The sequence below is a fragment of the Sarcophilus harrisii genome, chromosome 1, assembly GCF_902635505.1.
Source record: "Sarcophilus harrisii chromosome 1, mSarHar1.11, whole genome shotgun sequence".
Lineage (NCBI taxonomy): Eukaryota > Metazoa > Chordata > Mammalia > Dasyuromorphia > Dasyuridae > Sarcophilus > Sarcophilus harrisii.
Window position 1 is genome coordinate 573,798,803 of NC_045426.1, and position 26,562 is coordinate 573,825,364.

Sequence of the window (26,562 nt, forward strand, 5' to 3'; positions counted from 1 at the left end):
ATGATCACTTCCCTAGTCCTATCTATTCTTTCTGTCAATGCAGTTTAAGGTCACAGTAAGTTTTTTGTTTGTTTAACCACTTTATGATATTACTGATTCACATTAATTTGAAGTCCACTAAAACCCTTACTTCCTTTTTGGAAGAAAAAACCCTTCTGTCTAGACATACTTCTTATCTGTTATATTAACAAAATTGATTTTTTTTAAGTCAAGTGAAAGACTTTCCATTCATCCCAATTAGATTTTATTTTATTAAATTCTGCCAACCAAGTCCACCTTTGTTAAATATTTACTATCATACAGAATATTCCTAAGTCTCCCAAGTCTAAATTATCTACAAATTTACTTAACTATGCTTTTATGACTTTATTTAAGTAATTGATCAAAATATTTTAAATACATCAACAAATAAATTCCTGGTACATGGCACAAGATGCGTCCTCAATTAATAATAAGCAACTGATATAATTCTTTTTTTGCTTTATTCTTTTTTCTGACTATATATGTACATTATTTTTAAATATACATTTCTTTTTGAACTATATTGGGGAAGAAAAAGCAGAACAAAAAGGAAAATCACAAGAGAAAAAAAGAAAAAAATTGAACATAGTATGTGTTGATTTACATTAAATCTTCATAGTTCTCTTTCTGGGTGCAAATGACATTTTCTATGCAAAGTTTATTGGGGTGGCCTTGGATCAACTGAATTGCTGAGAAGAACCAAATCTTTCATAGTTGATCATTGCATAATCTTGCAGTTACTGTGCACAATATATTACTGATTCAACTTACTATGCTCAGCATCAGTTTGTGTAAATCTTTCTAGGTCTTTCTAAAATCAGCTTGTTCATCATTTTTATAAAACAATAATATTCCATTATTTTCACATACTATCTTATTCATCCATTCCCCAACTGATAGGTATCTACTCATTTTCCAATTCTTTACTACCACAAAAAGAGCTGCTATAAACATTTTTGCACATGTGGGTCTTTTCCCTCCTTTGTGATCTCCTTAGGATAGAGTAGCACTGCTGGATCAAAGGGTATGGACATTTTTATAGCCTTTTAGGCATAGTTCCAAATTGCTCTCCAGCCTGGTTGGATAATTTCACAACTCCACCAACAATGCATTCACATCCCAGTTTTCTGACATACCTTCCAACATTTATGATTATCTTTTCCTGTTATCTTAGCCAATCTGAAAGCTGTGAGGTGGTACTTCAGAGCTGTTTTAATTTATATTTTTTTCTAATCAATAGTGATTTAGAGCATTTTTATATGAATGATAATTCTTTAAGTTCTGCCATTCACTCAGGATCAAATCCACTTACTTGCACCATCTGCTATAGCACATAGATGAATAAATGAATGAATAAATGTAGCATTTCTTAAGTGTTATCAACAAAGTACTGTTCTGAGTCCTGGGGAGCCACAAATAGAAAATAAGATAACTTCTGCTCTGAAGGAGTTCATATTTCAATGGAAGAAACAACATACAAAAAAGTTAGTATCTGTCAGATGCTTTGCTAAAAATCTAGGTTAATTATACCTATAGCATTTTTCTGATTTTTTCAGTCTAGAAAGGTCTGTTCTTGGTAAACCTATTCTGACTCTTTATGGTCACTTCAATACTTACTAGAAATTCACCAGCATCTCATTAAGAATGTACATATTTCCAGGAATGAAGGTCAAAAAGTCGTTGGCTTCTAGCTTTCAGCGTCTCTTCTCTTCCTTAAAACCAAAAAGGAAACATTTTCCCTCCTCCAAACTTGAAATGTTCTATTTCCACTAAGATTACTAATAATGGTTCAGCAACCACATCTGCCAGTTCTTTCAGGAGGATCCTATAGATACTAGGGTTAATTCTTCTAGGCCTGGAGACTTGCCAAGAGCAGCTAGGTGCTGCTCTCTTATTATGTCCCTTTTCATCTTGTTTTTCAGTTCTCTAGCAATGATTTTCATTCCCTCTTTTCCAGTCAAAAGATCATTCTCCTTAGCAAAGAAAACCAAAACTGCTTAAGAATTGAACAGCTCTTCTTTCTGTAATTTATTATCATCCCATCCAAACCAACTCTAGAAATCCCATGTGTTCCCTGAATCTCCTCAATATTACAATAAATAAAATAAGTTAATTAACAAATTAATTTTGAGAAAAGCTGCATTGTTGTTCTAACTTTTCTCACCAGCCTTAGCTCTTTCTGAATTTTACCACTCGTAACACTAATTCCCATACAATCATGGCACATTTTGTCCTTCATTATCTTCTCATGGATCTGTTATACAAGGCTTTTTGAACAAAATTTTTTATACAAACCTAAGTGGGTTGAAGCATTCTCTGTGTATCCGTGTATCCATACTAATCTCTTCTATTAACTCAATGGCATCTGCAAATTCTGTTCGAATGTCTTCTGTGCTTTCATAAAAGTCCTTAAAGAAAATACTGTGGAAAAGATCTTTAAAAATTGACCTCTCCCATCTCTGAACTTTCATAGTATTTTTTAAAATTTCTTGCTGATAATACCCATAATATGTTGTCAAGTATAATTATTTTCCAAAATTTTTATCTCCCTTTTATATATTTTTTAATGTTAAACATCATGTTTAATTCATCTTTATATGTTTCACATCACTTAATACAGTGCCTTACATATGGAAAGTATTCCACGATAAACATTGGAATGAATAAATGAATGAGAAAATTTCAAAATTAAAAGAACCTCTGTCTCCAATTTGGGTACTATGGCAATCACTGAGGAGGTCTTCTGGGACATTTTTTCAAAGTGCTGCACATGATGTTTTTTATCCATATTTGTTCCCATTGGCTTATTATCCAATAGTTTGTTGTCCAGTATGCATTAAAAAAAAATCAATAAAACTTTCCCTCAAGGCCCAGTTCAAATGGTTTCTCTTCCATGAATCTTTCTTTAATCCCTCCAACCAGAAGTAATTCCTCTCTCCCTCTTTCTACTTCCCTTGACCTCTCCTAACATTTTATTGCTCTCAAGCATTTACCATAGCTTACATATTGTGCATGTCTGCCCATGTTTTAATTTCCTTGAGAACAAAAGTGATAGATTATTTCATCTTTGTAACCACTACAATGTTTACCACAAAGCAGGTATTAAGTAATTGTCTATCAAATTGAATTATTATATAAGAACAAAATGCCTAGTAACTTATGTAATGTAAGTCATTAAGCAAAAGACTAAAAACTCAAGAACTATAATTTCAAATCCTCTCCAACAATATTTATATACCTCAATTCATTTTCAATCTCATCAGTGTGGGTTCTCATTCAAACTATAGGGAATGTATTTCATCCATGTTTTTTCATCCTGTATTTCTCTTATCTATGACCTCTAGTAAATCTTCTACCTTATTTTTGGAGGCATTTCTCTAGACCTCCTGTTATTGTGTAGATTTAAATGGGGCATATAGGTTATTTATAAGAAATGCCTCTTTAATTTGGTCTCTTAACTAGCTATTTTCTATGAAGGGGATAGACATTGTTGGCGAGTCTTTATTTTCCTACTTTAAGCCACACTTGAAAGCAATCATCAGAGGGTTTAGAACAAAATTATCAGTTATCTAGATTTTTGGAGAAGATCAAGATATCAGAGTGGGGAGGAAGGAGAGGAATCTTGTATTTATTAGGGTTAAAATCTTTGATCAAGAAAATATCAATATTTACTTTCCTATTTCTATAACATTGTTATGACAATAATCATCTGCATATATGATACTTAGTACAATGCCTGGCACATAGTAGGCAATTAATATATGGCTGACATATCAAATATCTCCTCAATGAAGATATGAGAAAAGAAAAGGTAAATGGTACTCTATCACAGACCACATCTGTCTATTAAGCAATCCACTGAAAGGTCAGAGAATACAAGATCTCATTGGTTTCATATGTGTTTACTATAAAAAGCTTTCCTTCCACAAAATGTCTCTCATGATATTTTAAAAGCATATGAGATATCTTACTAGTTGAAACCAGAGGGATCTTTGTTCTAATCCCACACACGTTCAATGAATTCTATGCATGGCTTTCTTACTTCTTCACTCACATTTAATAATGATATTTACTTATATGTATCCATATATGTTCATATGTCCATGTTTCCTTCAGTTGCCACAAAATGTTGTAGTTGTTTATTATTTACTATGTTCTATTCTCTAACTTAGCCAAAGAACTCCCTAGTGCTTGTTAGGAATAAAGGGATATTCATTTCTTCAGGCTACAAGAAAATTTTTTAATGTACAACTACCAATGTTGTCAATTATTCCTGGGTTCTCTGCCACAATAATGGAAAAACCATATAATCCTAGGCAAAAGAGGATTTCAAGATACCATCCAGAGAAGACTTTTTTCTGTTTCTTTTTTCTCAGAACTGAAAAGAAGAATCAATGTATTGAATTAAAACTAAAGCTGGTAAGGTATTATATTCTATAATATTCACTTCACTTTAAGTAACAACTTGAATAACATTGCTAATGCTATGAGTTTGGATTTAATTTTACCAGTTTAGTAAGAAGCAAAAGGCTGAAAATATTAATCAATGTTTCTAATAAGTAATGCACTCAATGATAGATAGATATAGATATATACATATATGTATATATAATAACATGATTATTATTTTTAAGGTTTTACATTTACTTTTTAATCTTAATTCATTGGCTTTTTTCTTCAATCCTTCTGTTATCTCCTATACTTTTAGCAGAGTTGATGGGAACGCCTAGAGGGAGACATCTGACAAAAGTGTTAGAAATTGGATATGTCATCTGTGAGGGCTCCTGGCAAAAACAGAGAATTTGCACTTTTGTTTTTATTTATTTTATTTGTTTATATATTATTTATTTGTATTTATTATTTGTTTTAATTATGATTATCTTCTTGTTATTTGTTTGTGTTTATTTATTTATTATATATGAGGGTAGGAAGGGAACTTGACAAAGTAAGAAGACATTATTTAGGGCATGTGTATCAAGGTAAAAGAAAATGTGACCATGTAAAAATAAAAATCAATATATTTTTAAAAATCATTATATTAGGAAAAAAGAAAAGAACTTTGTGCATCTGTGGTGGGATCTAAAGAATCTGTAGTAAATTCACCTTGGTAAAGCAATGAGATAAGAGAGAGGGAGGGAAAGATGAAGTAAACTGAGAAATAATGTGATGGGAGAGGGTGCAGAATTGAATAAAGCAAATGGAAATAAAAAGAAAACCACTCACTTCAATTCTAAATGTCTTGGCCTTTGGAAATCTATATTTTGTTTGTTTGTTTATTTTTCTTATTTGTGACTTGAATCTTTGCCTTACCCAAGCTGAGAGGTTGTCCCATTTATTGGGCATTTTCAATGCATGATAATCCTAGCTCACCCTTTTTTTCATCTGTGCTCAGATCCCTTTTCTCTTGTCAGTAAGGATAGATATTTTATGAATGCATCATATGTGTTCCTTATGTTTGTCAACCTCTTTGTGACTGGTCTGACTGTTTCACCTAAAGATCCTGCTGTTCCAGTTGCCAGGACATTGTCATCTTTGCCCTCCCCTTCCCTCCCTTTTTCTCCCTGCCCCTTCTTTCCTGTCCTCTCTTTTTCTCTTCTCTCTTCTCTCCTCTCCTCTCTTTCCCCTGTCATGGAGTTTTTGATTTGCTTTTTTTTTCTTGTCCCAGCTCATAAGAGTCAATCAGGGGCATGCTTATTGCTTCCCCAACATGCTTGAAAGAGGCAGAGATCTAGTTTCTTCATCCACTTGATATTTTTCCTTTGTTTCTTTCTTGCCCTGAGCCCTTACCACAGGGCACAGATAGACCCAGGCTGCTTTGGATCTCAGTAACCTCAGTGTGGACTAGGTTAAATGAACAGCATTACCAGTGACATCTTTCCAAAGACTATCACAAAAGGACTTCACTTCTGGCTCTACCATTTTGTGGGGCAGACACAGAGACTACTTAGTGAGGGGGGGGGGGGAAGAGTAAGATAGGGGGAATAGAGTTTGAAGGATTGGAATGGAGGGTGGAACTTGAGGCAGGTTCAAGTAGAATAAAGGGGGGGAGAGAGGAAAAGAATCTCACAAGTGCAGAATGCCTCCCCATCTCTCTCAGCTGTTAGCTCAGCCCAGAATGCATGTTCCCCAGCTTAATAACTGAAGCAAGAGTAATAAAAACGTCCTTACAACTGTCAAAACTAATCTGTTAATAGGAAAGTTTGTGGCAAGCCTCCGGTAGCTCCTATCTGTGGGGGAACAGGTTCCCTATTTAGAGAAAATGGAGCTGTTATCCTTAAGCAGAGAGATGCCCATTGTGGAGGTAATTACGAGGAGGCCCGAGCTGACCTGGCAATGAGGAAGTGTATCTAAATACCTGAAGTGAAGGAGAGAAGCCGAAATGAAAGCCGAGGCCCCATCTGCTAGGCTGTAATGATTGTGCTATTTGAAGGCAGAAAGGTTTGTCTGGAGCAGCTGGTTTCTCTCCAAGTGACCTTTTAGCATTTCTGCTTTTGCTGTCTGACAGATGTGTCAACTCAATAATTTCAAAAGCCCCTGAGTAAATAACCAATTGTGAGCAAGGGTGACCCAAAGTGATGACAAAACAGGCGCACGCAGCACATTATGGAGTATAATACCTGCTGAAGGAAGCAGGGATATTATCGGAAAGGAAAAAAACATTTTATTCTTTATTTTTGACTAAATGGCTTTCCTGCCCACAGATCAGTTGTTTTTGAAGAGGGGAAGACAAGGGAAAATGTGAGGCGAATGGAAGGGCCTTGTGCTGGCTTTGTCCTTGGAACACTTTTATGAGCTGGTTGGTGGGCCTCAGGTGGTATGTCAGCCCTCCAAATGGACTCCTGCTCCCTCACTCAGCACACAGCTGGGGAGAAAGACTGAAGGCCAAAGCTAATTGGCTTTGTGAATGATTGGGGGACTATAGAGAGGTGACTGCAATCAGACCAGAGCTGATGGAGTTTAAAGTCTTCCAAATAGTTTTCAAAAAGTGATGTAGATGTTACTGTTAACTCCTGCCCAAAGCTGGAGTGAGGGAGAGTGGGAGATCCTATGCCAGAGCTGTATACATCCCCTCGCCTCTCTCCCTTTTAATGTAGTAGACACTATGATTTGAATTAACACAATTACCTAATGACTTCCAGGAAGATATAACAGCACCCTTGAAGGACAATCAGATTTACTAGGTGAATTCATATTTTACCTGTTGTTCTTTTTAAACCACTATCCCTTAGCTAAGAAAATCAATAATAAAGGTTACTCTCCACTGAGTCTATTCACCCCTCCCATGGGGGAAGGTGAATTTTTCAACCTGCATATCTAACTACTGCCCTTTCCAGTTTCCCTTGAAGGTGAAAGTTAAACAAAGAATCCTTACTCTCCTCCTATTTCCTTTTAGGAAATCAAAATGGGGAGGAAGAAGAGGGGCTAATAAATGTTTGATAAATTTATCAAAGTAGAATTAAAAGTTGCCTTCAAAGGTAAATCATAGAGTATTCTTTCAATTCAATAAGCATTTGGTAAGTACCTCCTATGTGGTAGACACTTTGTACATAAAGATAAAAATGAAAAATTCCTGCCCAGAAAAAGCTCTGTAATCTTCTGGGGAAAATAATAAACATACAGATAAGTAAATAGAAGCCATTCAGAAATAAGTAAATACTGTATTAATAAATACAGTAAATACTGTATTAACAATATAATTACTATATTATAAAATACTTTAGTAGTAATAAGCAAATGCTATGTTAACAATGCCTAATATATAATAGCCACTTGATAAATGTTTATTGACTGATTGGCTGAAAAAATAGGAAGATCAGGAGGGGCTTCATATAAGAAGTGAAGCAAATTGAGGCTTAAAAGAAGGGGAGCAGAGAAGGGAAAATATTCAGATAGAGAGGACCATCTAATGCAAAAGAATGGAAGTTAGAAATGAAATGTCTGGTATAAGAAACATGAAATGGGCCATTTTGGCTGGAACACAAAATGTGTAAAATGGAACAGCAAAAAATAGATATCAGAAGACAGATTATGAAGAAATGCAAAATGGAGAAATTTGTATTTTATTCTTATAGACAAAAAGTAGAGCCATATAAAGCTTTTTGAGTGAAGAGAGACCAGGTCATCATCTTTATCATCATGTGATCCTTTCCTTAGAAAAGTTACTGTTTTAAGATTCCCAAATCAATATGCTAATATTTGATCACTTAAATATAATGTCAACAGACAACTGGGCATGAGGGGAAAGTTCTTGACCTATAGTTAAGAGAGCTGGGATGAAACTCTACCTCAGACACTTATCATCTGTGTGTATAGGAATGTCACTTTACAATCAATGTGGACTCAAGAATAACATTTTCACTACTTGCCTCACAAGATTGCTCTGAGAGAAGTAGTCTTATGTAGCGCACTATACAAATAAGAGCTGTTAAGATATGTTTCCATTTTAAGGAAGTTGAAAATTCTTTTAAAGATCAAGATAATGTTAAGGGAAGAATAACAAACTCTTCATAGTGTCTTCAAAGCCCTCCACTATGCCATAAAAGAAAGCATCCACTCCAGCTAGATAGTAGTACTCAATAATAATAGCTAATATTTATATAGGTTTGAAAAGCTCTTTATATTGTCATATTTGATTCTCACAATAACCTTTTGAGGTTGGGGATGTTATCTCCCATCACATAGATCAAGAAAGTAAATGTGGATAAAACCAAGTGGGTTGCCTGAGATCACACATCTGCAAAGTGTTTGAAGTGAGACTAAAATTCAGAGCTTCTTGACTTCTGATCCAACTGCTCTATTTATTATACCACTTAAACTCAATATCACTTGAATACAATATGGTCAGTCTCAACCCCAAACATTTTTAACAATAATTTCATTTTTCCCCAAATTACATGTAAAACCAATTTTAACAATTAGCTTTCTTTTTTGTTTTTTAAGTTTTTAATTCCAAAATCTATTCCTCTTTTCCAATGCCTCTTCTGACACTGTAAGCAATTTAATATAGGTTATTCTTGTGCAATGCACATAAAATATATTTCCATAGTAGTCATTTTGTGGGAAAAATAAAAAGAGCAACAGGAAGGAAGGAAGGAGGGGAGGGAGGGAAGTAGGGAAAGGAGGAGGAAGGGAGGGAGGGAGGGAGGGAGGGAGGAAGGAAGGAAGGAAGGAAGGAAGGAAGGAAGGGAAGGGAAGGAGGGAGGGAAAAAGGGAAGAAGGAGGAAGGAACTATGCTTTCAACTGTATTTAGATCCCTCCCACCCCTGGAGGCAGATAGAATTTTTCATCAGGAGTCCTTTGGAATTGTCTTAGATCATTTTATTGCTAAGGATAGTTAAATCACTCACACTTTTTCATCATATATTGTACTTACTGTATACAGTTTTCTCATGTTTCTGCTTACTGCACTCTGTTTCAGTTCATGTAATACTTTTCAGGTTTTTCTGAAATTACCCTATTCGTCATTTTGTGTAACACAATAATATTCTAGCACAATAATATATCATGACTCGGCCAACCATTCCCCAGTTAATGGGCATCCCCTCAATTTCCCAATTCTTATAAAAAACCAAAAAGAGAGAGAGAGAGAGAGAGAGAGAGAGAGAGAGAGAGAGAGAGAGAGCTAGTATATATACTTGTGCACAAATGAGTCCCTTTCTCCTTTTTAAAAATTTCTTTGGCATATAGATCTCATAGTGGTATTGCTAGATCAAAGGTAAATCCCAAACTTTTATTCTGTTGTTCCTACCACTTGGATTGCAATCTCCTCTCTCTTCTACCTCTCCAGTTATTTTTCCATCCTTCAAATTTCATCATAAACTTGATCTCCTCCACAAGGCCTTTCCTGTCTACTTTGCCTTATTATAAAAAACATTCTTTTAAGAGAAATAAAGCAGCTTAGTGAGGAAGGGAGCAGAAAAATGTGTTTTTGTTTAAAAGAGGTGATTTATATTGTCAAATGGTGTAAGGTATTGCCACTGTAATAGATGAACATTTTGAGTAGAAAAAAATCTTTATTTTAATATACATAATATACATATAATAGATGTGAATGAAGAAATAGCTTTTAGACAGGAGGGAAACACTTTGGGAATATAAAAAATCTATGGTGTAAAATATAAAGACTTAAATGTCTTTGCCTTGCTTGTATAGGAAGAGTTTAATGTCATAAAGAGATAGATAGCATTTTTATTTATTAAAAACTAGAGAAATATGGATGTAAAATAATTACAAAATATCAAGCAGATGTATACTATGGAGAAGATATTGGAACTTAAAAGTATTGTGGCATGTCAGCTAATTTTTATATACATGTTTTGTGACTAAAGAGAATATTTTTTAAATGAGGAAAATATAAACAAATAGACTGAGATGTGATTTTAAAAGAATTAATGATTTGATATGGGAAATTTGGAAATTGCAGGGTTTTTTTAAAAATATAAAGTTAGGAGGTTTTCCTTTGAGCCATTGAAGTATAAAGGAAGTAGGTATAAAGACCTAAGAATAAAAAAATGTTTTTTTATGGGACCTAACTATTAGATTCAGTCAGCTGAGAATGCCCTTCAGCACTTTTGGGGGCTGGAAAGGGGTGAAGTTTACATTAAGGGTTCTTTGTTACCACCTCTGGCTTGAGGAAGAAAAACAGAGGAGGCTTTGCAACTGCTTTGGTATGCTGGTTAGCTAGTTTCAAGAATCAACCTGAGCTATATTCCTGTGAGCTACATTCTAATTGGACAACAGGGCATCCATCCAGAGAAGAGAAGAAAATTTCCTCAAACAGTGATAAGGATGAACAATTAAGCAGCAAATAGAGAAAAAATATTGCAAATGTTGCCAAATGAGAATAATCACTTTGAAGCCTGTAGTTCAGAGTTGTGAATTACCCTAAGCGCCTGAATTTTCCTTACTCTATGTTTTCCTCCCAGGTCATTGTTAAACGTTGTAGATACTGAGTGTATCAGTGGGAATGTGTGAATTAGATTTGTATATGTATTGTGCTGTATTTTATTATTTATGCATTTGACATAATAATATCTATAACACCTTTTTGGCTTTATTGTTAAATAAGTGGGTATGTTTAAACTCTAAATATGCCATTATTGCGAGTGGCTGGTTTTGTTTCATGCATTGAATGGATGAAGGGCCCTGTGAGTTACTGGTTTTGTAAATCAAAAAATGCATTGCATTGGAGCTCAAGAGTTAGAGTAGTAAGCAACAGAAATCTATTTACTTTCAACCAGATTAACCCTAATTCCCTAAGGGAATTTGAATTTAACTACTTGATGTTGTTTTATCTCTGGAAATTTATACCTGCTAGTGTGAGAATAAGTTTGAGTAGAGAGAGAGTACAAGAGCAGCACAGTGTCTACCATGCTCTGTGCAAGGAGTAACAGGATATATGTTTCATAACACTGTGGAATGTTCATGTAAAGGCACTGCCTTCCCAGACAACAACATTTTCACATTTTACACTATCTTTCTAATAGATCACATTTATATAATAAGAAGAGAGGAGAGGAGAGAGGAAGAGAGGGAGGGAGGAAAAGAGGGAGGAAGGGCGAGAGGGAAGGAGGGAGAGAAGCAAGGAGGGAGGCAGGAAGGGAGGCAAGAAGGGAGGGAGGGAGGAAAGGAGGGAGGGAGGGAGGAAAAAAGGAAGGAAAGAAAGAAGAAAGGAAGGAAGGGAGGGAGGGAGGGGAAGGGAGGGAGGAAGGAAGGAATGAAGGGAGGGGGGAGGGAGGAAGGGAAAAAGGAAGGAAAGAAAGAAAGAAGGAAGGAAAGAAAGGAGGAAGGAAGGAAGGAAGGAAGGAAGGAAGGAAGGAAGGAAGGAAGGAAGGAAGGAAGGAAGGAAGGAAGGAAGGAAGGGAGGGAGGGAGGAAAGAAGATCATAACAAGACAAAAAGAGAAACCTTATAAGATATATTGAAAACAAGAACACAATATCTAGGAACATTGAATTGAGCAAATAGTATAATGTTAATAGGTTACCAAATCATAGAATTTCATGGCTAACAGGGACCTGAGAAGCCATTAGTTTAATGGCTATTTCACAGCTCAAGCATGTACAAAATATTTCATTAAGATGAAAACCCAGTGTTGTTGTTTTTTAAGTTATAAAAGCAGTTTATTACAAAGGACAGTTTTTTATCAAAACAAATTTTTTAAAAACAATCCTTTTAAAGTTAAGTTTAAGTTAACTTTTAAAAAGTTGACATATTTAACTTAATTAAATATACTTAATGTTAACTTTTTAAAAGTTAAAGTTAACTTATACTTTACCAACTTTAAAAAATGAAATGCTAATTTTTGTCAGATAACAGAGAGAATATAGTATTACCTAATTCTTACATTTTTTTCTATTAGTGTCACCAGAAAAAAAAAATGATTTGGGAATGATGCTTAAAATGAAATTGAAGCCCCAAATAGAGATGATGGCAAGTATTCAAGTCAACAGCCTAAATGGAAATTTCCAAATACAGACTAGACTCCAAAAGACTGGAGACAGTTAAATGTTTTCATTTTCAACGACAAAATAGCTGCAGAAAATTATAGATTGGTGAGATTGACACTGGCCCTATGCAACATTCTAGAATACATTTTTAATAGATAATGTAAAAGCCTTGTAAAAGAAAGAAGTAATCACTGGGAGCCATCGTAGGTTATAAGAACATCATGATAAAATAACTTCATTTCTCTATTTTCTCTTGATGGACTATCTTAACTGTAAGAGGAATTTTGTAGATATAGCATAGCCTAATTCAGTCACACATTTGTCAGTATCTCTTGTGATATGCTTATAGATAGATTTAAGAAACATGGGCTATGTGATAGTAAAGTTAAGTGGATTCAGTTCAGTGAACAGCTATATTCAAAGACTGTTGATGAAGGGATTGCTATCAATCTGAAAGAAGGTCTCTAGTGGCCTTTTGAAAGGTTCTGTTCTTGGCTTTATTACAGTGAACATTTTTATCAATAACTTGAATGAAGACACATTTGCAGAGGACACAAAGCTGAGAAGAATAATAAGTTGGATGATGGGATCAAGATTTTAAAATATCTCTCTGAATAGTTATAAGTAATAAAGGACAAACTAACAAGATGAAATTTAGCCAGGAGGAATGAAGATTTGTATTTAGTTTCAGAAAGTGAATAGCACATAAAGAGAATGGAAAGATAATGTTAAGAAAGCAATTAATATGAATAAAGATCTGGCAGATTTCTTTAATGCAAGATAAATATGATTCAAAAATATAACTTCAAACTGCAATACTATCAAATATGCATTTATTAAGTACCTGCTACATTTCAAACACCAATCTAAATCCTGAGGATACAAATACAAAATAAAACAGTCCCTCAAGGAGTTTCTGTTCTGCTAAGGATACAATATATCCATGGAAAACTAATGATAGCTTCTGAATATTGGTCAAATCAAATGAAGGATTTAAAATGGGGGAGATATAATTATGTTTGTAAGCAATAAGGTTAATCATGGTCAAAACTTTGAAGGGAGAAAAGTGACTCCAGCACAGGGTGATGGAAGAAATGAAATGACTGGAGACTGTGCAATCCCTTTCCTCCAGTTCATTCTCCTTCCTTCCTCAAGAACTTCAGTAACTGGTTCACCTCTTCCTTTCTACCCTATACCCTGCCCTTATGTTAGGAAACTTCCACATGCACATTGATGTTTCCTGGAACCTTCTATCTTCTCAGCCTCTAAATCTGCTCAACTGCTGCAAGCTGTTCCTTCACTGGACTAACTAGGTAGCACAACAAATAGAGTGCTAAGACTGGAGTTAGGAAGATCTGCGTTCAAATCCAACCTAAGACACTTAGCAGCTATGTGACCCTGGTCAAGTCATTTCACCTTGTTTGCCTCAGTTTCTTCATCTGTAAAATGAACTAGGGAAGGAAATGCCAGACCATTCTAGAAGAAAACTCCAAAAAAATCACAATTGAGAACAACCTAACAACAATAACTCCTCTACCACACCTCAGCTATGCATAGAAATGATCACAATCTTATTCTTCTCGACCTCTATCTTTCATCATGTCTATCACACTTATTTCCAGTATACCCTCTTCTCCTTAGGTCTCCATGGCAGTAATCTAAACTGGTTCTTCTCCTACCTCTCTGACCATTTCTCAGTCTTTGCTGGACCTTCCAAGTTATGCCCACTAACCATGAGTATAACAAAAGGTTCTGTCCTGGCTCCTCTTTTCATTTTCTATGCTTTCTCTTTTGGTGATCTCATGAATTTCCATGGTTTCCATTATCCACTCCCTGTTGATGATGTTAGATATATTTTTCTAGCCCCGACTTCTCAATTCATAATTCCAACTGCCTATTAGCATCTCAAACTGGATATCCCATAAATATCCTGTAGTCTCAACATGTCCAAAAAACTGGGCTTACTCTTTTCCACAAAGTCCTCCCTAATTTTCTATTACTGTATAAGGTACCAATCCTTTCAGCCACTCAGGTTTATAACCTAGGTATCATCACAACTTCCTCACTCATTCCCCCCATAAACAATATGTTACCAAGTTTCTCAGTTTTACCTTTGCAGAAACTCTTGAATTCACCTGCTGTCCTCCGACACTGACATTATCTGTCAGTCCTGCAAGCCCTACCCTTGCCTCCCCATGCCCGCCTAAACTGTTGCAATAGCCTATTGGTTGGTCTCTCTGCCTCATCTCTCCCTATTATAGTCAATCTTTTACTTAGCTGTCAAATTAATCTTAAAGCACATATCTGGTATGTCATTCCTTTTTTTCCCAATAAGTTCCAGTGGCTTCCTATCACCATCAGGATGAAATATAAAATCCTCATTTGGCATGTAAAGCCCTTCACTAGCTAGCTCCTTCCTATCTTTTTAGTTGTCTTATAGCTTACCTATTCGGCCTTCCCTCCCCTCTAAACACACATACACATATTATTCAATACACTGATATTGTCTTTATTGTTGTTCCTTGCATAAAACATTCCACCTCCAGATCATAGGCATTTTCACAGGCTATTCCCTTTACCTGGAATACTCATTTCTGACTCCTGACTTGCCTGGTTTCTTTCAAGTCCCTTCTGAAACCCCATCATCTTCAAGAAATCTTTCCTGATTTTTTATATTAGTGCCTAATATCTATTAGTTGTCTCCAATTTTTCCTATATTTGTCCATGGTTATTTATATATTGTTTCCCCATTGGGCTGTGAACTACTTGAGAGTTAAGGGCTATCTTTTCCTTTCCTACCGTATGTGGAACATAGTAGATACTGAATAAATGCATTTTTGATTGACAGTCTTCATTTTATCATCTCCATATGATCAAAAACATTAAACTATTTTATCAGATTATAACTTATCTCTCATTCCCTATCCCCCCATGACTTATTATTTATTCTTCAGTTAGCTGTGACCTCTAATCTCTCTGCTTCTTAGTACTATGACAAGCTATCACCTCTATTGTAACTTCACTTTTTTCCCTCTCAGTGTCAACCCTTGAGTTAACTAATACAACCCCATCCTTTCCTTTATTCCTAAAATCCTTATTGTCCTATCTTAGTGTTCTTCATACCTTACCATATCCAATCTTTGCAAACTTTCATTAAAAGTTTGGTCTCCTCCTTTTCTATTCAAGTATGGACTCAGAGGAAAATATATAACCATTTTTATGGAGTCCATTGTAAATTTAGTTTGTATATTAAATCTCAAAGGAACCTTCATTGGAGCAATGCAATCCTTTTTACTCCACTTAATTCTCTATTCTACTACAGACACCACTGATTCTAACCACTATTCTCCTCAAGTCTCAAACATTAACTGCCTCTTGCTCTTATTCTCACAACTAAAGACTTTGCTTACTACTTTAATAAATAAAATGTCATGCGCTGCCTTTCTTCTCAATCCTTTAACTTCACATTTCACTTTATTCCTTTATTTCAGTGTCTGATAAAGATATGACCCTTCTTCATGTATGTATGAACCCATCCTTTCCTAACTCATTCAGAAAACAAAGTTCTCTTTAAGTTTTCAGCCTCTCCTCATCTATTGGCTTATTCCTGTTGGCCCCATAACTACTAATTTCCCTTATCCTTAAAATTCACTCACTAGCTTGTACTAGAATGATGGAGACAGAGAGGTAGTATGAAATAGTACGTAGAATTCTAGAGAGTCAGGAAGATTTGGGTCGATATCCTATCTCTGACCCTCAGCTGTATTTGCTTGAGCAAATAATTTAAACTTTCTATGACTAAGTTTCCTCATTTATAAAAAAGTGAGAGTTATACTAGATGGTACCTTCTAATTATAAATCTATGATCCTATGTCTTTCTCAAGCTAATGCTTATATTTCCTCTCCCATTTTTAGTCAAACTCCTAAAAAAGTCATTTACATTTGTTGTTTTCTCTTCTTTTCCTCTCTTGTTTTTAAGGCATTTGACACTATGAATTAACTACCCACATCTCCAGAGATTTCTCTCCTCTCAGTTTTCAAAATACTGCTTTCTCAACTTCCACCTTCTCTCCTCTCCTCAGATGCATTTGCCAAATTTTTTCCATATAATTTTCCATAATTGAGAAGATACTGGAGAATCTATGTACACACACACAAACACACACACACACACACACACACACACACACACACACACCACAGAGAGATACCAAAAGACACATAGAAACACAAAGCTGCTATGTTTCTTTTCAAATCAAAAAGAGAGCAAAGAATAAATGCCTTTACAAATCCATTGCTTTTTTTTCTCTCTGTGAAAGAAGGTGAATTGAGAATTTTAAGCTGTCTTCCCCCTTCCTGAGTTGGTCTGGGTCCTTGTTAATAAGGTCAAAACCTTTTCTTTGCTCTAGGTCTTCAGACACAATCTGCCACTGCTGAAATGAAGCCATTAAAAAGAAAGCCCAAAGAAATCCCAAATCAAGACTACCTAAGCCCACATATCACACACTACAGCATATGTACAAAATACAAACCTATTATCTTGCACCTGGTGCTATACTGGGACAGACCAATACAAACACACACATAAACAGATATTTTGACAAAGACAATATTGGTTGGTGTTCAGAAAAACTCTTTGAATGTCCAGTAACTTCTTACTGAATACACACACACATACACACACACTCCATTTCTTTAGATGAATTGTTATACAGTAAATCCATAATGACTTTTCATTTTCATTCTTTCCCCAAGCACCCCATTGGCCTCTGTTATACGCAGAGCCAGAGTGCATCTGTCTCCCTTAGCACTGTCACCCAGGTTCTATAAAATCATATTACAAAATGTGGGTCAGTGATCACTGAGTCATGTAATTTATCAAGACAATACCCAGATGTGCTGTTGAAGTTCCTTCTGCCATGATGCAACCTCCAGGATTAAACAACAATCTAATTCTGGCCATTCTTCAGAAACAAAGACCATTTTTACACCAAAAAAGAAACCCTTCAATTACAGCTTCTCTAGTAAATTAATCCTTTGATGTCTCAACATTTTAAAAGATAATCTTTCAGTGCATGGTGATGGGACAGCTTCATTTGAAGAATACATCACTTCTTCTGGATGATTCTAATCAAGTCTTTAATGGCTCAGAGCTAAAGAACTCAAGAGTTCAGCTATCCCAACTCCCTCATTTTATAGATAAGGAAACTGAAACAAAAAAAAAGTGAATTCCATAAAACTTAATAGTGACTTAACTTGACCACACCATTGGGAGATTTCTGGTCTCCTGAGTCCTAGGATAGTGAAATATACTGCACATACAGAACATCTGAGTTGAAAAGGAAGACATCAAAAATCAAAAGGAATCCCTACTTAAAATATCAATCAATCAATAATTCATGGGAAAAATCCTTCTTTCCTGTTCTTCCCCCAATTTCACTTTATTGTCATGCAATTCAACTTTGGGACCAAAGACTGGTGTTTCAATGACTTTCACTATAGTTCCTTTGTTTTGCATTTCTTTGCTTTGTATAACATTCCTGATCAATATCAAAGTCTCTGGATCTCCATACAGTTGAAGTATATTTCTTATAAATATCATTACTTACTTAGTCAAAGATTTAAATTTAACTTTCCCATATCAAATCAATAGACTTTTGACTATTGTAATCATTTCTGGGGTAAGACATTTGGAGAAGAGTTCTGAGACATTCCAGGACAACTAGAGAAGAGCGATCAGAATGGTAAAAGATCTTCTCAGAGAGTCCATTAAAAATTAGTTGAAAAAATCAGGTTATTTAATCTGAAAAAAAAATTAGAGATATGATAAATTATTTTAACACATTTGAAGGGCTATCGTGTAAAACGGGTCCAAGTTATTCTGTTTAAACTTAGAAGGCAAAATCAGAAGCAAAGAGTGGATTGGTTAAGAAGCAGGTTTTTTCTTTCTATAAGGAAAAATACATATTAACATTTAAAATTTTCTTGGTTGATATCTTCAAGCATAGGTTGGAAAACTACTTGTAGAAGATATTTTTAATCAAAGTAATTCCTGTTCAACTATGGGTTGAATTCAAAGATGTACAGACGCCAAGTTAAACTGGCTCACAAGAGTTAATTGTTAAATTTTCAGAAGGAGCATTTATACCTCAAAAATATAATAACAATAACAACAAAAAAGTTGTAAATTGTTGTAAATTAACAGCTGAAATTTTCTTTAAATTTTATTCATTTTATTTTTAATTTATGAAATAAACCAAGCATTTCCATAACAGTAGAATTTTTTCCTCTTTTTCTGATCTTCATTCTTTTTCTTTAATGTATTTTATTTTTACAAACACATGTAATGGTCGTTTTCAGCATTCATTTTTGTTAGACTTTGTTAGATTTATTCCACACTTTTTTCTGCTTCCTCTTTTACCTCCTCCCTACTGAAGACAGTAAGCAATTTGATATAGGTTATGCAGGTACAATCCTTGTAAATATATTTGTCATTTTGTGCAAAAAAAAATCAGAATAAAAGAAAAAAAAACACAAGAAAGAAAAATGAAAAAAAGAAATTTAAAAATAGCATACTTCAATCCACATGTAATGTCTATATTTCTCTCTGGACATGGATGACATTTTCCAGCCCAAGTCTATTGAAATTGTCTTGGATCACTACATAGCTGAGAAGAGCGAAGTCTATCATAGTTAGTCATCACATAATCTTCCTGTTATACAGTAGAATTTTTTAAAAAGATAATTACATGTGAAACTGCAAATTATTATATTCGATTTGCTATTCTTTTAAACATATAATAGTTATAATGTAATTTTTTTCTTCCGTCCCCAACCCTGCCCTAGAATAATTATCATTAGACACGTGTGTATATGTGTATGTGTATGTAAAATCATTCTATACATTTATTTATCAGTTCTTTCTCTGGATGCAGATAGCAAATAGCTAGTATTTATATAATGCTTACTATGTGCCAGGCAACTGTGCATTTTACAATTATTACCTTACTCAATTCTCATAACAAGTCTGGGAAACAGACACTGTTGTTATTTCCATTTTACAGATGAGGAAACTGAGGTAAACAAAGTTTAAATAATCTGCCCAGGATCACACAGCTAGTAATGTCTGAGGCTGGATTTACACTCGGTTTTCACTGACTGCAGATCCAGCACTTTATCCATTATATCATATAACATAGTAATACCTTTAAGAGTTAACATTTATGTAGTGCTTATTATGTTCCAGATAGTAGGCTAAATACCTCATAGTTATTTCATTCGGTCCTCATAAACAACCTTGGGAGACAGGTATTATTATTATCTGATTTTACAGATCAGGAAACTGAAGCAAGCAAGGCTAAATGATTTGCCCAGGGTAACATAGCTAGTTAAATGTCTGAGACTGGATTTGAACTCAGGTCAACTAAGGCCTACATTCTATTCCATGTACCACCCAGTGGCTCCACTGTAGTGAAAACTATACTAAATGAAGTTAAAAGACCTGGGCTCAAGAGTTGACTCTATTGTTTACTAAGTTACATATCCTTGGGAAAGTTCTTAATATTTTTGATCCTCACTTTACATATCTATAAAATAAGAATAATATATCATCTATCTCACAAGCTTTTCAAAAAGACTGAAGTAGATAACTTACCTCCTTCATGATATGTGGTCTGTAAGGATCCTTCTCTGTGGTTAAATGTCCCTTTTATTTTTGAGTTTGACACTTGGTTGACTTAGAAAACCATGTATTAACATTATCTATATCCTATTGTACAATTATATATTTTGTTTTTCAGAAGCCAGAGGACAATATTTGACACTTCAGGGTAGACTACCAAAGGATATGAGAATCTGTTCTGCTGAATGACAAACTGAACAGCATCACAAATGTTTAGTCAACCTTCTCTGTCTAGATTTATCTAAGGAGATACAAGACAAAGGAGGAAATAATCTAGATCACAGTCAATCTATATCTATTCTGTATGTTTTTTGACTATGTAAACCATGGAACAGGACCAGTGTAAATTATTGTTGTAAATTCTTCATTCTTGAAGAGATCCATGACATCAGGGAGGATACCATGACATGCAAGTGAACTGGATTTAAGTGAGAGAAGGCTGTGCAAGGTCACCTGCCCCACTTTCCCCTCTGGGGAAAGCCCTCTGGGTCCAGTGGCAAGATATAGATCAAGACTACTAGAAATGGCTTTAGATCCAATGGAAAACTTTGGGCTTTTTTTTCTTGCTTAGGCAACTGGGGTTAAGTGACTTGCCCAGGGCCACTCAGCCAGGAAATGTTAAGTATCTGAGGTCAGATTTGAACTCTGAGTTCCTTCTAACTTCAGGGTTGGTGCACTATCCACTGCATCACCTAGCTGCCCCAGACCTTGGGCTTTTTAAGCTTTTTAAGCTAAGGTCTTCATCAGGTCTGTTTGACTGAGGCAATACCCATTCAGTGAATAGTAAGTTGTACATGGTAGGTTTGCAGTTTTACACGCAATCATCTTTTTTATTTTACTGTCTTATAGAAATGCTTTTTTTTTGTTCTATAAATTGAAAATAAATTTTAAAAAATAAAAAAGATGCTAAATAATGAGTAAAGTATTGGTCCTTAAGTGAACTCCTTTGAAAGCAAGGGCTGGGGTTTTTTTTAGCCTTTCTTTGTATCCTATTTCTTAGCACTGTGCCTGGTACATAGTAAGCTAGTAGTAAATACTAGTTGACTGACTCCAAATCAGAAAAATGTCAGTTCAAGGCCCATCTTCTGACACATATTGGTTGTGTTGGATGACCCCAATGCAATCACTTAACCTCTCAGTGCCTCAGGCAGCCTTCTATCAAGAATCTCTCTCTGGGCTCTGTGTTGATTCCCACTCCCTCTATCCTACACCTACTTAAGGTGATCCAGAAATCTATACCCCTACAATTCTCTTGCCCAGTTATCCACTTCCCAGTAATCAGTGGCAGACATCATCTGCCATGCCATCACTCCCCAAAATCCACTGGGCCTTACTGTTTTCTCTACTGCCCTCCAGACTCCTTACCCTTCCCAACTTCCCTGAAGTTGAACCTTCCTACAATGTTATATTCCCTACTTAGAAATTGTGTTCCTCAAAAACAGGGACTGTTTTGCTTTTTTTCTTTGTAAATTTGGAACTTAGCATGGTGGTTTTTTTGCAAAATAAGCACTAAAGACTTTTCCATTACATTCCATGTGATTCCTTTGGGCTCTGGGCTTTCTTCATCTATAAAATGAGAACTAGAATGGTTAAGGTCCTACCCATATCGAAATGTTAAAATATGATGGTATTGTTTTTAATGATTTTATGATCAAAAGTCATAAGCAATGAGGCAGGGCCTTGCCCAGAGTGTGACATGTACGGTAATCCAGGCATCTCCAACCAAATGATTTCAAAGCCAGGTCTGGTTGATCCCAGAACCTAATTTAATTCAGTAAACATTTATTTATTAATCAATATTAATATTTTAATAATAGTGATATAACATTATATGTATATCAATAAAATATGATAAATTAAATAAATTAATTTAAGACAAATTACAAAGAACATTCCTAATTGCTTTGGTAGAGAGGGCTTCTTCATTAGGAGTTCTCTTTACCAGGGAAATCACAGGTTCAGTCTAAAAAATATGTAAGGCATTATTAGATGCTGCTGTAAATATCTAAAGAGAAACAACTATGTAAATTAGCACATATTGTCTACTAAATAATAGGCACTGCCCCATGTTCTTCTACCTTAATCTTCACACTTCCAGTGTTTGATTGGCAACCACAAGACTCCTTGGTATTCCTGTTCTACATTTCATGAAACTTCACCTAAAAAACAGTTAATCTACTATATTTTTAGCTTGGCCCATACCATGCTACCTACCCACCCCTACAATCTCTTCATATTAAATGAAGTCATGCATATTACCACTATGATCACCCACACCCTGATCACCCCCACCATCATCACCTTATTTTCCAAACAATAATCTCTCAAAACAATAATCAAATGCTATTAATGCTTCTGGAAAGGGTGTAACAATGGACTTTTTATGACTATCTTTACAATTCTTGTGACCTTCCAAACCAAATCTCTAATTTTCTGGTCACCATTCCCCTATACATTGTCATCTCTATCTTTAAAAAAAAAAAAAAAAAAAAAAAAAAAAATTTGGGGTTAAGTGATTTGCCCAGAATCACACAGATAGTAATTGTCAGAAATTGGATTTGAACTGAGGACTTCCTGACTCCAGGGCCAGTGTGCAATCTAACTGTGCAATCCACTGTACAATCTAAATGTGTCTCTCTAATAGCATATAAGTATTTAGAAGGTTGTCTTATTTTTGTTTCTTATCTTCAGCTATAGGACAATGACTGGCATCTAGAAAGCATTTAATAAAAGCTTATTCAGTTATGCATTCGTTCATCTTTAATTCCCACATGAAGTCTAGAATCTTAAATTAGATTCAATGAAAATGAACAGAATTCAGTTCAACAAATATTTGCTTATCACACACTATGTACAAAGTTCTGTGCTATACACTGAGAGAAACAAAGTGATTAATTAGTTAAGCTAATTATTAGTAGATTGGGAGTTTGGTCCCAATGCTTTTTTTATATTGAACTACAAAGTGCATCTGTTGACATAGAGTTGCTTCAGTATAATGAAAAAAGTCAGAATGTAAAGGAAGGAGACAGGTTTGATTCCCAGTTCTGATACTCAATTGTTATGTGACCATACACAAGCTCTTCAAATTCTTTGAATTTCTGAATTGGGTAAAAAATATTAAAACTGTGAATACCAAAGGAGGAGAGGTTACTGGGCCATAGTAATAAAAAGAACGTCCAGAAGTGACAGTGGAAAACAGCGTATTCTGATTCCTCCTCGAGGGAACTGTATATCAGGGGATACAAGTAAAGCAATGATAGAGAGATAAATCATAGGTGTAATTTTGTCAGTAAAGAGTCAGGTCTCAGGAAGAACCAATATATGAAACCACTGTGAGGGAAAAAAAAAGTCCAAGGTGAAGAAAGTTTGTTCACTATAGAATAGAAATTCCAAAGAACACAGAGGAAAGTACTAGCCAAGATTTAGAGCGGATTATGGATGGAATAGGGTTAAGGATGATGACAATGAGAAAATAGAAAGTAAAGATTGGAGATTTGCTTTCTCTTATGAGGCCAGTGATTGATTAGAATAGAAACAAGAAGAGAAACAAGTTGTAGGAGATTGTTGGTCATATGGGCACTAGTGAATGGCAGATGAAAAGTAGAACACATAGTCTCCAAGGGGTGTCAGTAGTGAGCAAATATTCAGTCTTTCTGGCAAGTCTTGATGGGAAGTGGGGAGAGCTGACCCTACATGATCCCCTGGTAAGATAAGGTTGCTGTGCCAGAGTCATTCCACTATTTTAAACACTTAATTAACTCCCCACTGACTGAAAAATAAAGTATTAAATTTGTTACTGTGGCATTCGAGGCCTGAGTCCAATTTACGTATATTTCACACTACTACTCCTCTTAAATGCTTCTTTATTCCAAAGACAATAAGCAACTCTCTGTCTCTCTTCTCCCTTCTTATTTCTATGTCTTTACCAATATGAGTCCTCATTCTGGGAAAGAACTTTCATTCCTACCTGCAATCTCCACCCTTTACAATCCCCCAAAGTCCAATTATAGTGCCTCTCCATGAATAAAGATTTCTCAGATGTCTCTTCAAATTCTTCATAGCATTTTGTCTGGGCTTATACTTAGAATTCATTACATTCTCCTTTGCATCATAGTCATTTGTATACTTTCATCCTCCCTGTGGTGCTTAAGAATAAGAAAAGGATGTTGGGGGAGAAAGGAAAAAGGAATATTTATATAGTACCTACTCTGTGCCCAGAATTGTGCTAAGTATTTGATCCTCACACAGACCTTGAAAGGTAAGTACTAGTCCTGTCCCCATTTTACAATTGAGGAAATTGAGGCAAACAGGTTAAGCGACTTGCAAGATTTCAATTCAGGTCTTCCTGAGCACAAGACTAAAATTCTATTCACCGCATCACCCAAATACCTCAGAAAACAGCATCATATTTTGTTTTTGTTTTTTTAATACTCAATGACTCACATCAAAATATCTTGTACAAAGCTAATTGTACAATATTTCAGAGTCTGATTCTTTTTGTACAGCAAAATAACGTTTTGGTCATGTATACTTATTGTGTATCTAATTTATATTTTAATGTACTTAACATCTACTGGTCATCCTGGCATCTGGGGGAGGAGGTGGGGGATAAGAGGTGAAAAAATGGAACAAGAGGTTTGGCAATTGTTAATGCTGTAAAGTTACCCATGCATATATCCTGTAAATAAAACGCTATTAAAAAAAAGTATCTTGTACATATAATCTGTTTATTTTTGAACTGAAGTTTGCAAAAACTTTCTAAAACTGAGAAATTATCTCTGATATAGTTGTCAATCCCTGGCTTTCCAATTTAAGACTAGAAACAACGGGGCTACATTTAAGAAGATATTTTAAATCATGTTTTTCTTAGAACCCAAATCCTAATAGCATAAGCTCAAAGATGTTGATCTTGAGCTATCTGTTTTTGTTTTGATTTATTTGGGGGAGGGAGGTTGGAAGGGATTTATTTTTTTTTAATTCCACATGAATTCAACTGCCCAGAATCTTGGTTTCCTTCCAAAACTTCTAACTGGTTTTGAAATAAAATTTCCCAAATAGGCCATAAACATGATTTTGATGATTAGAATATTTACGTTTAGAGATTAACAAACCTCACTGCTTTTCATTCTGTTTCCAATGATGATATTTTTTCTCCTTTTGAGAATTTCTCATGAATATTAAGGGAATACTTTATGAGAAAGCTTACCAAATAACCAATCACATGCATATGTACACACACACACACACACACACACACACACACACACTACCTTGCAAGCTTCTTGAAAAAAAATTAGAAATAGCCTAAATACAGAAGACTCAACAGTAAGACTATAAATAAATGTAAAGATAGTTCTAAAAGGAACTTTTTGAATACTTCATGAATGAGAGAAAAGGATTGAAGGAGCTAGTTCCACCTATTAGTTCCTATTAGGTGAATTAGTTCCACCTATGCTATATGTTCTCTCCAAGGTCATGCCCACTTTCTTCTAGACTCTGCATGTATTTAAGGAAAAGTGTTTCAGAGATATTGGGGGAGTTATTGTTATAGTACCACACAACTAAAGTTATAGTTATATTGTTATAGTGCCACATAACTAAACATCCCTTTAGAAAAGTTACTTAGGCCAATCAGGATGGTCCATGATTGTAATACCTACTACCAGGAAAGGCTGATGGATCACCAGAATTCAAGATTTCTGAGTTACAGTGTGCTTAGCTGACCAAGCTGATATCCAGCGTCTATATGATAAGTCTCCAAGAGAAATGGAAATGACAGATGAGGACTAAGTTAGGCACTAGATTGTCCAAAGAGAGGCAAACTAGCCCAGGTCAGAAATGGAGCAGATCAAAGTGGAATCCCATGAGTGGCAGCTGAATAAAATTTTCAACCTAAGGATAGATGGAGAGGAGCAATCTAAAAAGAAAAGAAAAAAAGGTTCCTTAAAGCTAGCTGCCTTAATGGATTCTCAATTGATAATCTTGAGAGGAAGCTCTAAATTGGAGGCTTAAGACGATACCATCATAGATTTACCCCTACCCACCCTACCCCTCACCCTTCAAAGTAAATTCTAGAACCCTGAAGGGAAGGTGAAAGCAAGCTCTGGGAATTTTAACTCATTTCCCCAAGTCAGAATTAAAATAAGGACCCTTAAGAGCTTATATGGACTATAATTCTATATTTGCCATCTAGTCACTGCTATAAGCTTGGTACATAAGAGTATCGAGAAAGATCTTATAACATTAAACCATTCCCTAATCAATTTTCAGTCCACACAATCATAGTATATCAGAAATGGGAATCTGGGGATTATTTCATCTAGACCTTTCATTTTATAAATAAGAAATCTAAGGCTCAGAAAAGACCCAAGTCCACACAGGTAGTAAATCACAGAAGCAGGATTTAAACTCA